Source organism: Capra hircus, chromosome 20, assembly GCF_001704415.2.
Source record: "Capra hircus breed San Clemente chromosome 20, ASM170441v1, whole genome shotgun sequence".
Classification (NCBI taxonomy): Eukaryota; Metazoa; Chordata; class Mammalia; order Artiodactyla; family Bovidae; genus Capra; species Capra hircus.
This window is the reverse complement of record NC_030827.1, coordinates 52,631,945-52,647,076: the sequence shown is the minus strand read 5'-3', so window position 1 is coordinate 52,647,076 and position 15,132 is coordinate 52,631,945. Positions and strand designations below refer to the sequence as shown.

Sequence of the window (15,132 nt, the reverse complement as noted above, 5' to 3'; positions counted from 1 at the left end):
GAATATTATTCAGCAGTAAAGTGAAATGAGACCAAGCTTTCAAAAGACATAAAGGAACTTAAGGCATGTTACTGAGTGAAATAAGGCAATCTGAAAAGAGCCCATATTGTAAGATTACAATCAAAGGACATTCTTGTAAAGACAAAATTATGCAGACAGTAAAAAAATCAGAGGTCCAGAGAGAGGAAGGGGCAAAGGCATAAATAAATAGGTGAAACCCTGGAATTTTAGGGCGGTGGAATTTTTGATCAGGTAGAGGTCATTTGTACATAAAACTATGCATTTGTCTTAACCCATAGAATGTACAATACAAGGACTGAATGCTAACGTGAACTATGTGGTGGTGACTTAGTCGCTAAGTCATTTCCAGCTTTGTGACCCCATGAACTGTTGCCTGACAGACTCCTCTGTTCCTGAGATTTCCCAGGCAAGAATACTGGAGAGGGTTGCCATTTTCTTCTCCAGGGGATCTTCCTGACCCAGGGATTGAACCCATGTCTCCTGCTTTGCAGGTGGATTCTTTACCACTGGGCCACGAGAGAAGGTAAACTATAGACTTTACATAATAATATTTTATTAGTAATGGCTCATTCATCACTACAAATGCATCTTGAAAATGCCAGATAGTAATAACAGGAGAAACTAGCATGGTTAGGGGAGGAAGCTAGCAACATAGAGAGGAGATGGAAGTAGACATGAGAAGTATATGTCACTTCCTCTCATTTTTCAGTAAACCTAAACCTAATCTAAAAATTTAACTATTCATTTAAAAAATGGATATATTGTAGATGTTTGAAACCCATTTGACATATCTGCTCTAAAATGGGATATTTTCTCATTTTCTTTTTCCTAGCAATCATAGGTTAGATTTGACTACTTGGCCTGAGTGGTATTTGTATATCTTTTAGACAAGTAGTAAAGCTCACTCTTATTTCTATCTACATCTGATCCATTCTATGATAAATAGAAGGCATGATAATAACTATTTTCTATTATTTTCAGTTGCCATGTGGCAAAATCCTCATACATAATTTAGAGTAACTGGAATTTTATAAACAACAAGATTTAAGGATTCAGTTACATGACTCAAGACATAGTACTAATGGAAATGAAACAATCCCCATTAGAAGAGACAACAGTTCAGTTCAGTCACTCAGTTGTGTCCAACTGTTTGCAACCCCATGGAATGCAGCACACCAGGCCTCCCTGTCTATCACCAACTCCCAGAGATCACACAAACTCATGTCCATTGAGTCAGTGATGCCATCCAACCATCACATCCTCTGTGGTCCCCTTCTTCTCCAGTCTTTAATTTTTCTCAGCATCAGGGTCTTTTCCAATGAGTCAGCTCTTCACATCAGGTGGCCAAAGTATTGGAGTTTCAGCTTCAACATCAGTCCTTCCAATGAACACTCAGGACTGATCTCTTTAAGATGGACTGGTTGAATCTCCTTGCAGTCCAAGGGACCCTCAAGAGTCTTCTCCAACACCACAGTTCAAAAGCATCAATTCTTCAGTGCTCAGCCTTCTTAACAGTCCAACCCTCACATCCATACATGACCACTGGAAAAACCACAGCCTTGACTAGATGGACCTTAGTCGGCAAAGTAATGTCTCTGCTTTTGAATATGTTATCTAGGTTGGTCATAACTTTCCTTCCAAGGAGCAAGTGTCTTTTAATTTCATGACTGCAGTCACCATCTGCAGTGGTTTTGGAGCCCTTCAAAATAAAATCTGCCACTGTTTCCACTGTTTGCCCATCTATTTGCCATGAAGTGATGGGATCGGATGCCATGATCTTAGTTTTCTGAATGTTGAGCTTTAAGTCCACTTTTTCACTCTCCTCTTTCACTTTCATTTAGAGGCTCTTTAGTTCTTCTTCACTTTGTGCCGTAAGTAAGTGTGGTGTCATATGCATATCTGAGGTAATTGATATTTCTTCCAGCAATCTTGATTCCAGCTTGTGTATGGATCAATCTAAGGTCATACCTAAGCAAATTCGAATGTTACATATTTAGAGGTAATCATACTGGCCAGGTAAGTGTGTGTGCAGTGGCAGGGATTTAAGTACAGTGAGGACAAGTTATTAAAGAGGAAAATGGAAGCTATAGAACACAATTCATGTCACATATTAAAGGTGATTTTTATCCTATTCAAACTGTATGAAAACTATACTCATATACTCACATCTGTATTCTCAACCAATCATACACACACATAGTTTCACAAAAACAAATAAGTTCACAAGTGATTTCAGAAGTGGAATTCAATTAATTGGTAGTAGCAACAACAGCAATAACTATAAGCACATGTATGCTTTCTAATCATTTATATCCTATATCTCAATCTATAAAATTAAATTCAATAGGAATGAGTTATCTTGTTTCCTGAGAAAGTCTTATATTAGGCTATGATATTATAGGTATCTATACCAGGCACGGATTTTTCTACTTTTCACACCTTTATAGAGATCTATCCTCATATCATGTGAGGTATAGAAAGTTACATTTCAGTGACATTTTTACCATTTTACCATTAAACCTGAATAATCAACATGCAATACACACACACACACACACACACACACACACACATACCTTAGTTCTGGGTAAAAGTTTATTATATAAAGAGAATCACATACTGTCACTAACTTTTATGCCTTTGTCTTGGTTTTTACTCAGCCCTTTCCCCTATCCCCAGTGACGCTCTACTACCACTACTACTACATGCTCAGTCACTCAGTCGTGTCCTACTCTTTGTGGTCTCATGGACTGAACTCACCAGGCTCCTCTGTCCACGGAATTTTCCAGGCAAGAAAACTGGAGAGGGTAGCCATTTCCTACAGGGGATCTTCCTCACCTAGGGATCAAACCCTTGTCTCTTGTGTCTCCTGCATTGGCAGATGGACTCTTTATCACTAGCACGACCTGGGATGCCCTGTTTTGGTTCAATCACTAATAACAATGTTTGCAACCCTATGGATTACAGCATGCCAGGATTCCCTGTCCTTAACTACCTCCCGGAGTTTGCTCAAATTCGTGTGCATTGAGTTGCTGATGCCACCCAACCATCTCATGCTCTGCTGCTCTCTTCTCCTCTTGCCTTCAATCTATCCCAACATCAGGGTCTTTTCCTATGATGTCCTACTTTAACATAAAAGACAGCCTCATTTTAGAAGAAGCAAATTAAATTTCTTAAAATATTTTTCATTATTGATTACATCGGCCTATAGCATTAAGATTCTCACTCAAATTTTATTACTCAATAATTCACATTAAAAAATATAATTTTGTGAGAAAAACTACATTAGACCATATGCCAGCCTATTTCAGATATACTTGGGATGATTACCACATAGCTATATATATTATACTGCTGCTGCTGCTGCTGCTGAGTCGCTTCAGTCATGTCCAACTCTGTGCGACCCCATAGATGGTAGCCCACCAGGCTCTCCCACCCCTGGGATTCTCCAGGCAAGAACACTGGAGTGGGTTGCCATTTCCTTCTCCAATGCATGAAAGTTAAAAGTGAAAGTGAAATCACTCAGTCGTGGCTCCTCAGTCCATGGGATTTTCCAGGCAAGAGTACTGGAGTAGGGTGTCATCGCCTTCTCTAATATATATTATACTAGTTGTATTCAAAATTCACTCCTTTCAAGGTATGCAAATTTTCTGACAAAGGATAAAATCCTTCACATTTACTTTCAAAATACCAGTAAATGAAATGACTGTATCATGCCTATTTTCCCGTTTTATTCAAGCAACTACTCTTCTACCCTGATAAGTCAATGAACCTTTCAATAAAGGATTGGGATTCCATGATTCATTGTCCAGAATCCCTTCCCTTCTCGCACTTTTTGACATAAAATCTCAGAGTAGATGTCACTTTTTCTCATTTCCTGGAGTTGTCATCATGTGATGAAAAGTCCAGACCTACCAAATAGATTGTTTTTGCACAGAGACATCATTAAGTGTTGACTGATTCCCAAATAAAACAGCAGTCAAGGTACATCTTTAGCTGCTCGGGAAATGTGAGAACTGTGTTTCCATTTATTAAGAAAGGCTGTAGTGTAATTCAATGTCTATGGCTTCCACGGGGCTTCCCTGGTGACTCAGTTGGTAAAGAATCTGTCTGCAATGCAGGAGACCCAGGTTCAATCCCTGGCTGGGGAATATCCCCTGGAAAAAGAAACGGCAACCCACTCCAATATTCTTGCCTGGAGAATTCTATGGACAGAGGAGTTTGGTGGGCTATATAGTCCATGGGGTCACAATAGTCAGACGTGACTTAGTGAGTAAACCATGGCTTCCATATATAATGCAAGAAATACCTTTATCCCCACAATAAGCCCTTGCATCACCCTCTGTGTACATGTATGAAAGCTTCACACAGAATGATGAAGAATTTGAAGAGGAGGCGCTAGTGGAAAATAATCCACCTGCCAATGCAGGAGACACAATCTCTGGGTCAGGAAGACCCCCTGGAGTAGGAAATGGTACTCCACTCCAGTATTTTTGTCTTGAAAATTCCATGGACAGCGGAGCCTGGAAGGCTACAGTCCATGGGGCTGCAAAGAGTTAGATATTACTGAGTGACTGATCACACACACAGATTTAAAAATATAGCTCCTGAATGTGTATAGATAGTGACACCATTCTATTATTTTCACCTCTTCCATGTCTGTTTTTATAGAGAACAAGTAATATTCTCTTAGCTCCCTTCTGTTCTCTTCTGGAAGTAAATTGCATGTGAGCCCAGAGTAACTCATTCTGTCTATGTGGTTCACAGTTATTTGCAGACAATTGTAAAAGAAGTGTCCTTCCTTTAGGTTTTTCCTTATGTGAACATTTATGATGCTGGTTGCATAATATATAACCTTTATATTTTCTTAAAATTGGGCATTTTAATATTTGAAGCCTCTGTTATTTTCAAAAATTTAACCTTTTATATATAAGAATATTTGAAAGAGAAAACTTAAAAAGCGTAAGATACATTCACTTTCTTGTGAAAATGAAGAAATTTTTGCTGATCTGAAAAGTTTTATTTTTGTGGGCAGTAGGAGAAACCTACTTCAAGCAGCACTCAACATTTTAAAAACAGGGAAATACTTTAAGAAAGCAGTAGAACCTCTCACAGTGAAACCGCTGTGTATAACACAGGAAGAAAGAGCCCCCTAATGGTGCAGATTATCTATAAAAAACAGTATAGGTGGTGCTTGCTCAGTTCGTGTTGGTTCAGTAAGCCTGAAAGACATCTGATACTATGGAAATGAATGGAACGTTGAATAAAATGTCAGATGGAGCCCTCCAAAGATGGTATAGAGAAGTGAAAATTCCTGAGCTGAATTGACTAAACTGCTGAATTTCAGACCTAGACTGGTTTATATACATAACTACTAGGATATGTGTCTTCATGCCTGCTGAGAGGCACTGATCTGACATGCAGGAGCTATATTAATTACATAGTTGGGAAGTGTGAAATATTATTTTCTAAAATAACACATTTTTCCCCCAGTCATGATACAATTTCCTTTTAAGAAGATGAGGAATCAAATCCCTCACAGGGATAAGCACAGAATTTGTAAAATAACAAAAAGAAAAAAAAAAAAAGAGAATCAAAGTAATACCGTGAGTAAGCTAAGAAGGATGCCTAAATCATGTGAAAAAGGAAGGATGAAGATTTACAGCTGTCCATACTAAAGAATTAATTAAAACTTCTCATATAATCATACAACACAATTGAGAATTTTTTTACTGTGTTTTCCTCAATAGAACCCATAAATAAATGCTATTAGGAAAATATACCTGATACTAATACTGTTGCAACAAAGTTATGAAATTTTAAATAATTTTGTGTATTAAATATATAAACTACAAGACTAATTCACTAAATCTTAAGTATATCCTTTGTTGAAATGTGTTATATTATTTGCAAAAACAATAAATGAAAGGATTAAAACACTATTTTGTATTTGAACAAAATCTTAGCATAACTAAACAAAATTATAACTAATTTAACATAAATGCTATATGTGGATTTGATATAATAGTGCTAATATATACATAGTTTCTCAAATATGATACCCAAAAAGATGTTTTTTTTGTTTAGACTCAATTCAAAGTTAAAAAAATTCAGTATTCTCCAATATATATTTCTATTCCTTTAGTCAAAATGCACTTTAAAAAGTCTGTATTAATGATATAATCATTCCCTTCTGATATGGCTATTATAAATAGAAATATCTAGGTAGTTGTAATATTTACTTAAAAAACATGAAAATATTATTTCACATTTGGAAAACAAAATAGATATCATAAAAAGTTATGCTTTTCAAGTATGTAGTTATGTTTAAACACAAGTAAGGGTGAAACATACACAAATACTGCCATTCAGAGAATGTAACATGAAGAAGTTCAGCTACATTGTCTAACAAGTTTTTGGCCATCACCTTCTCATGTGAAGCACTGTATAACATATTTAAAAGTTTTGTAGACTTATCACACATGGACGCTTGGTTGATTAGAGGAGTGACTCAGGGAACTTTACTTGAAACTGACAATCCAAACAGCTCTTAGAATACAATACCTCACTTCATTGATCCCAGACCAAATAAATTGCCATCAAAAAATCTCACAAACCATTTCAGTCCTAGCAAGGATGAAATAAACTCTTTATGTCTGATGTCACAATGCTGTCTCATTAGCAGTTGACATTTGTGACCTATAAACCTAAAGTTAACCAACCATATCAGTACTGCATTGCCCCAACCCACTATTCCTATTCCATCCCATCACTTTCAGCAGAAACATGAAAAAAATCCCTGTTCCCAGAAGAGAATTTAATATGTGCAAAGTTCCCATATATTCACAGACACTTTGCCAGCACTTACCTTCACTGACACTTAAATTAACTGAGGGAACTGTAGCTCTAGTACCAGCTGAACATCTCCAGACTCATATTTCCCTACCTGAGCTCAGTACTTTCTTAAGACCAATTCTAGCTGTCAATAACTTAGCTATAATAAGATGGCAGTCTAATGCCAAATCATTTAAGATGCATCATATTTATGTTGAAGGATTAAGACTGCAATCAAAAGACAGATTTACGGGGAAAAATCACGACTGACAATCACTGAAAAGCACACAGTAGCTTCTATGCATGAAATATAATAGTAGACATTTAATGCTGCAATAGTCCTTTCCTGCTTGGCTATTATTTCTCAAAGTTGCTTAAAAGCTAAGAGCCATATATATGTACATATTTCAGGGCTGTCACCAAAAATGCTCTTTTTTAGTGTGAACTTTGCTTATTTCTCTTCTTCACACAGATTATCTACTCATAAACTTATAATCTAGTTGTTTTATAAAACAGAAAAAGAAACTTACATGTCCCTGGAGGTAAAATAGCAAATGCATTCATATAAATATGCATTAACAGATTCCTCAATCCACATGTCTGTATACTGTATTAAGTTTAATACATCACTGTAAACTCAATTTTTAAAGCACGCAAAGCTCTGCTATATTTTACTGTGGATGACTCAAAAAGAAATTCAGAGAGAAAAATTTAATTTTCTTACCAGGAGCCGGACACGGCTTCTATTCAATTCGGGAACAAAGTGGGGCTGGAAAGGGAACTTGATTGGGGTTTTCTTTTCAAAATCCTCATTAATGAAGCAGGAGTGGATGAACTATTCCGAGGTGAAGTCTGTTATTTCTTGCAGGGGCTCGGAGCTGACATCCTCTTGTGAAAGAAAAGGTGCCTCAGTAAGTTGTTGATTGAGGGAGCTGCGGAGCAAGGCGCTGGGCAGGCAGTCACACAGGGATGCGCTGGAACGCGCCTGCCTCCCTCCCACCCCCGCACCCTGCGTCCCCCTCTCTCCTTTTCACCCTGAGGCTCACTTAGCTCCGAGTCTCCGCTCTCGCTGCTGCTGTGTAATCAATCTAGCCTGTCTGAAGCTAATAGTCCTCTATTTAACCAGCCAATCAATAGGAAGAATTCCACTGCTAGTCCCAAGAGTCTGTTTCCAAGTGTGGTACAAACAGGAAGAGTTTTGCCAGCAGTTTAGCCAAATATTTTTTCATTATTTCATCTCCCGTTAGAGATAGGGCTAGAGAGAGCAGAGGCTCAGAGCAAGCTTCCTATGATTGCAGATTTCTACATTTAAAAAAATGTACCTCTTCTTTTTCATCTGATACTAATTTATAATTACACACCTGCTATCCATCATCATTTAGGAATTAAAACAGTTGCATATGTGATTAAATAAAAAAGCTTTCTCATTCAAATATATGAGAAAAATATAAGAACAAAACAGGTTTTTTTTTTCCCCCTGAAAACAACAGTGCCTTCAGGAACCTGTATGGCTTGGATCAATTAAAGAATACCCCATTATACTGATGGATGTTAAAAGTTATTCATTTAATTCTAGGAAAATAGCAAACTGTAGTGTTTTTCTCAAAAGGAAAGAGAAGCAGTGTTTGTAGATTTTATTGAACTAGAGCCTAAGTCAGACCTCAGTGTGTAAAATGTTTTTCAATTTTATAGCATAAATCTAGGAAAGCATCCCTCCAAATGTATCAAACAGAACATTTCACACCTGATTCATCCCTTCAAGGTTAAGAAGATTTTCTTCTTAAAGTGACACATTCACTGCTCATCTTCTGTAACTGACCGTAATAAAGAAGCACAAAGTGAGCCACTGAAGACCAGACTGGCTTTTTATTCCCCAGATACTTCCAAGGGGAATGAAAACCATACTGTAAAGTAAAATAATAATAATAATAAATTTAAAAATAATAATAAAAAATAAAAGAACATTTGCACTCAACTTGGTCTTGGTTTGTAAACTGGCCCCAGCACACAGAAGACAAGTAGAGACCTAGGAAAGAGGCAGCCACTTGGGTTGGGGGGGGCAGGTTTAATAAATAGGAGACTCACTTGCCAGGCTTGCGTTGGTGGCCCCAGGATGCGTGGATCTCTGCATCTGCCTGCCACGATTAAGAACTTATATAGAGGCCTGAACTGGGTTCATGTACAGCATCCAACTGGTCTCAGCAATGCATTTCTCTCTCAAGGTTGTGTCCTTGAATGTGGCTCCCATGGTGGGAATGGCAGGCAGAATGTATATTCCAGGACAGAGAGAAGTGATGAACCTCTGTTTTTCTGGGGTCCAGTTCTCTGGTTCAGGCTGCAGTCACGTCCTCTTGATGACCTCCTCCACTTCGCCAAACCCTAGAAATGCACACTCTTTTCATTTCTAATTAGGAAGTGGTTGCTTATCTCAGTTTCACACTGCTTGGTCAACAACCTTTTAGTTACTTTTTCTTGGTAATAATACATTATGGCTCTCATTAAACTAAATTGTATAGGAATGCTTAACTACACCACAGTTCTCAGCTGGAATTAAATTCCAGGCCATAGCCCTTGTAGCTACAACTTTCAACATTATGTAACATGAATAAAAGTTTGGAATATGTACTAAGATATCTTGTAAATGAAGACCAAAAAGACCATAAGAAATGTAATGGTCATGAGTCACACTCAAAGTTCAAATTATAAAGTGTTGTAACACTTATTAGAGGCAAACTTCCTCTATATAATCAACTCAATTCAGCAAATATTTATTGAACAACTCTTTGTATCAGGCCTTGTACTCTCGGTAATAGAAAAGTAATTAAGTAAAGGAGAGAACAAGCATCTTCCTATTCTTGGTGTTTTCAGAGCACTGTAGTAGGACAAGTCAATCTTCTAGAAATGTACATGATGGTGAGTAGATAAGGAATCCTCAGGTAAGCAACATACAACGGGAGAGCATTCAATTCTTGCCTTCTTTAGCAGTAGTTCAAAGGGCAAGGTACTCAAAATCAAGATCATTCCTCCTCTAGGAAAACAGAAAGACTCTGTAAAAACTATGTCATTTGCAATGATATTATTAAAGAGAGAGAGAGAGAAAAAAAAAAGATCTTACTGGCAGAGGGAAAGGAGCAACAGAGGGAAGAGAGTGAAGCAAAACTTTGGGGTCAAAGGAAGCAGGAGATGGGGGAGGGGGAGAGCTAAGTGGGAAGCTGGCTGGAGGACAAACAGTGGAGATGGTATGAATATTCTAGAAGCAGGATCTTGAATTCTAGGCTGAGAATAAGCAACTGGATAATTGGGAGCCTTTCAATTTCTTTCTTTCTTTTCTTTTTTTTAAACAGAAAACCAATATCATTTCAACTGTGCTTTTGGGAACGATTGCCAAATTGACCTCTGTATGCCTGTGCGGGTTAAATCTCAGAGTTTTGGGTTAAGTAGAAAGAAATAGCTTTCCTGCTTTGACAGGCAGAGGGAGCCACAGTGGGATAATGCCCTCAAAACTGTGTCCCACCCTGAAAGGAGCAGTGAAAAGTCCCATAGTGTTTCAGGAGCAGGGTGGGATGAGCTCATGAACATTCTTCTGATTAATTGGCGGTGAGGTAACTGAGAGTCAGCATCATCAACATTGTGGCTCCAAGTGGTTCATGGTCTCTGTGCTTGTGGGCAGCGTGTGTGTGTGTGGGTGTGTATCTCAGTTGGTCAGTGTGGGCAGCATACAGTTAACTTTTTCCACCTGGTGTGGATTTCAATAACTGCAAAACATCTCAGAGGACTTGACTCAGAATATTGTCTATAGCTCTTAAGGAAGAACTAAAGGTCCTTGACTTTGTTTAATGACTAATGTATTACTTTGTTTTGCTTAATTGTTTTCCTTTCTTTCTGTGGTTTTTCACTTCTCTGATTAAATTTATCATGTGACTAAGATTTTCCTGCAGATAAAAGGCAGGAAAAGAACAGAGGTGGGAGAAGCTATCCTAGGAAGGACTCACAGACCTGTTAGGTTGCAGAACCTCAGTCTTACAGGAGGTTGCAGGATGCACTGGAACGAGACCTTGGTGAGAGTGAAGAATCACTAGGAAACATTGCCAGAGTCTCCTTCAGGAGTACTAAGGAGAGAGCTGGTTTGGAGAAGCTATCCTAGGAAGGACTCACAGACCTGTTAGGTTGCAGAACCTCAGTCTTACAGGAGGTTGCAGGGTGCACTGGAACGAGACCTTGGTGAGAGTGAAGAATCACTAGGAACCATTGCCAGAGTCTCCTTCAGGAGTACTAAGGAGAGAGCTGGTTTGCTCATGGTGGAAATGGGCAGAATGAAGTAATACTGAGAAACATTCTAAAATAGGGTCTCTACATGATGTAGTAACCTACTGAGGAGAGGTGCAACTTAGGAAGACTTTAAACACAGCTACATGGGTGACTGAAAGAAAAGGTGAATTATAAATGGCACCCATTTTCTATCATTTTTGTTTCTGTTATAGAAGTCATCCTTCCTTAATTATGTGTGTGTATGTGTTAGCAGTTCAGTTGTGTACAACTCTTTGCAACCCCATGGACTGTGGGTCCCCATGCAACCCACCAGTCTCCTCTGCCCATGGAATTCTTCAGGCAAGAATACCAGAGTGGGTTTCCATTTCCTTCTCCAGTGTATCTTCCCTGCCCCAGGGATCAAACCTGGGTCTCTGACATTGCAGGAAGATTCTTTACTGACTGAGCCTCCAGAGAAGCCTTAATTATAATTGTTATGTACAATTTCCTACAACAATATAAACTCCAATGAAAATAATTGAATTTTTCCAATATTCTTTCCTTCACATATTTTAGAATTGTACCTGACATATATTGGTACTCAATTCATAACAAATTCTGAGCTAATAATTCTGCAAATATTATTTCATTCAAAACTCTGTGGAATGGTTGTTTCTGTTCAGTCAGTAAGTCATGTCCAACTCTTTGTGACTCCATGCAGTGCAACATGCCAGGTCTCCCTGTCCCTCACTATCTCCTGGAGTTTGCCCAAGTTCATGTACACTGAGTCAGTAATACTATCCAACCATCTCACCCTCTGCTGCCCTCTTCTCCTTTTGTCTTCAATCTTTCCCAGCATCAGGGTTTATCCAATGACTTGACTCTGCATCAGGTGGCCAAAGTATTGACGATATTATCTTATTTCATATTTAAAGAAAGTAATGGTTGAACAGGTTAAGTAGCTTGCCCAATGAAATGCAATTAGTGTCTATCAAATCTCAAAGACCATATTCTGAACAGTGTTGAATTTTTAGGAAGCAGCTGTCATATAAACTAAAATAGAGAATTCCTTGACAGTCCAGTGGTTAGGACTCTGAGCTTTTACTGTTAAAGGCCAGGATTCAATCCATGGTCAGGGAACTAAGATCTTGTAAGCTGTGCTGTGCAGCCGAAAAAATAGAAAATGATTATCAGGATACTGATTTGTGGGTCATATAACTGGAATAGATGAAGGAGGCAAAAATAAATGAAATTCAAACAAGAGGATCAAAGGGATGTATATTAAGGATAGAAAGCTGAAGTTTTCAAGAGGAATAACCACTAGAGTCATGTACTGAGAGTAAGAAGACTGTTGGGAGGCATTAGGAGGAGGGTTAGTAGCAAGGTGTGCATGATAGAGATAACTGCTGAGCCAAAGGACAACAGGGACCTTATTAAGCAGAAGAAGCATGGTTGAGCTGCTCTGAAGACCCAGCAAAGCCAACAAGTCATGCATTTCCACTGGCACCAATCTGTAAGATTGCATGGATTTGCTGAGCTGCGCTCAGGAGCTTGGATATCTGAGAGACTGAAAGGATTATTAGAAAGCAAAACTTTTGTTTCTTTTAGAAGAAATTTGACAAGAATGGGGGGAAATGGATGAGAAGCAGGGAGGGAGGAAGAAAAGACCATAATATCTTACATAGTTTGAGTTTTCTCAATAGTTGGTTGTAGAGTATATTTCTGTACAAAATGTAGAGAGCTGGTTGAAAGAGCTTGAGAAAGCAAGTGAGAGAGAGAAACTTAATTTTTCAAGGTCATGAAGAAAATGGGAATGTAGAGGCCAACAGCTTTCCTGAGAGACAATACTGTCAAAGCACTGTCAAAAATTCTGTTGAATTTGTTTATTTCAAAGTTAATAATAAACACTTATGGCTCCAAATAACCTATTAGAAGCTGAGGATTTCAATAAAGATAGATAGGATTTTTTCTGTCTACCAGTTGACTGATTTAATGAAAGGATGAAAATGAAAGTCGCTCAGTTGTGTCTGACTCTTTAAAACCCACTATTGAGTCTGTGGAACTCTCCAGGCCAGAATACTGGAGTGGGTAGTCATCCCCTTCTCAGGGAATCTTCCCAACCCAGGCCTCAAACCCAGGTCTACCACACTGTGGGCAGATTCTATATGAGCTGAGTCACCAGGGAAAACCAAGAATATTGGAGTGGGTAGCCATTCCCTTCACCAGCGGATCTTTCTAGCCCAGAAATCAAACCAGGGTCTAATGAACTGAAGGCAGATTCTTTACCAGCTGAGCTACTAGGAAAACCCTAATACTTGTAACTATATAAAATGTATATAATTATAGTTATTAATCTAAGTTCTGCAATAAAATTGTATGCATAGCATAAAGAATCATGGAAATGGAAAGCCTAACAGTATGAAGTTATATGTCAGAAGATACCAGTAGAATAAAGAAGAAAAAGATTAATGAAAAATAAAAATGGAGAGAATATATATATATATATAATATATTATATATATTAGGGTTCCCATGTTTTTAGAAATAGAAAATAGTGTGCTAAAATGAGCATAAAAGATGGTTATAAAGGTTGGAAGTGTTGATCAGCACTGATTTTGCTTCTATACTAAGAATTATTCAGAAGGAAAGAAAACCATGAGGTTAAGGTACATTTTATTTCTGATATTGTACCTATTCCCTATAATCTTTTAAAAACTTAAAAGTTACAAAACCATGAAAATATCATCATGCATAAAAATGATCTGTATACAATGAAGTACTTTTGATGAATGTTTTAGAAAAAAAATAATAATAACACTAATAACAAGAATGTTTTAGAAAGAATTTTCAGTGGCAACAAGATAAGGGGAAATTTTATAAAGGCACTGACTATGAAAATAGAAATGAGGGGGAAAGTTTGAGCAGTTTTTAGGTGATAAAACATTCAGGGCTTTATGAATTTTGAATATTGGTTAAGAATCAAGATAATGAGTCTATCTATAATGATGTTAAGTGAGAAAAGGGAGAGAAAGGTATATTTTAGTTTTGAAAATGATGATGTTGGTATCTGTGGTGGATGTATAGGTGTAGAGTCCAGTAAGAGTTTAATAGTTGGGTTTTTGATACCTTGGAGAGTCATTTAAACAAAAGATTTAGATATAGACAATCATTTATCTTATTCTGGAGAATCAAGAAAGAACACTTAAGAATAACAAGATAAAAAGAATTAAAGGCAGGAACATGGAGAAACCTGAAATTTGAAAAGCAATGTATAGAGACAAGCCACTGAACAACACTGAAAAGAATTGACATGAGAAATCCAGAAATTAGAGATTCGAAGAAACCACAGTGGAAAAAATAGCAGGCATTCATTGCTGCTCTAAAAGGAACAATTTAAAGTTTATAATGTGGTGCATTTGGATCACTTACAATAATGGTGACAACTACTGAATGAAGCATATATAAATGCATCAACTCTTTGATTCTTTCTGTTTTTCAACCACTGGTTATTTCCTCTCATGTGTTTACTAGTTTATGAATCACTTTACATTGAGTAATTCTACATGCAAAACTCAATGCCGGACACAATAATGTAAAGAATTCATTCATAGAAATGAATAATGTCTTAGTATTTATACTGCAAACATTATAATATTAAAATGAGATAGTCATTTCCCATATAAGAGATAAACAGAATTCTGTATACATAAATGAATTTTTTATACAGTCTATTAGAATGTTGAAAGGATTCACAGTTTATCAGTTCAGTTCAGTGAAGTCACTCAGTCATGTCCAACTTCTTGCAACCCCATGGACTACAGCAGCCAGGCCTCCCTGTTCATCACCAGCTCCCAGAGTTTACTCAATCTAATGTCCACTGAGTCAGTGACTTCATCCAACCACCTCATCCTCTGTCCACTTCTTCTTCCTCCTTCAATCTTTCCCAGCATCAATGTCTTTTCAAATGAGTCAGTCCTTCACATCAAGTGGCCAAAGTAATGGAGTTTCAGCTTCAGTATCAGTCTTTCC

The 15,132-nt window shown here is 37.6% G+C and overlaps 1 non-coding gene across 1 annotated transcript; it reads left to right on the top strand.

Moving 5' to 3' along the window:
* On the top strand, window positions 4,101–4,172 carry TRNAC-GCA. The gene has a single exon. It is a non-coding gene; the product is annotated as a tRNA-Cys (tRNA).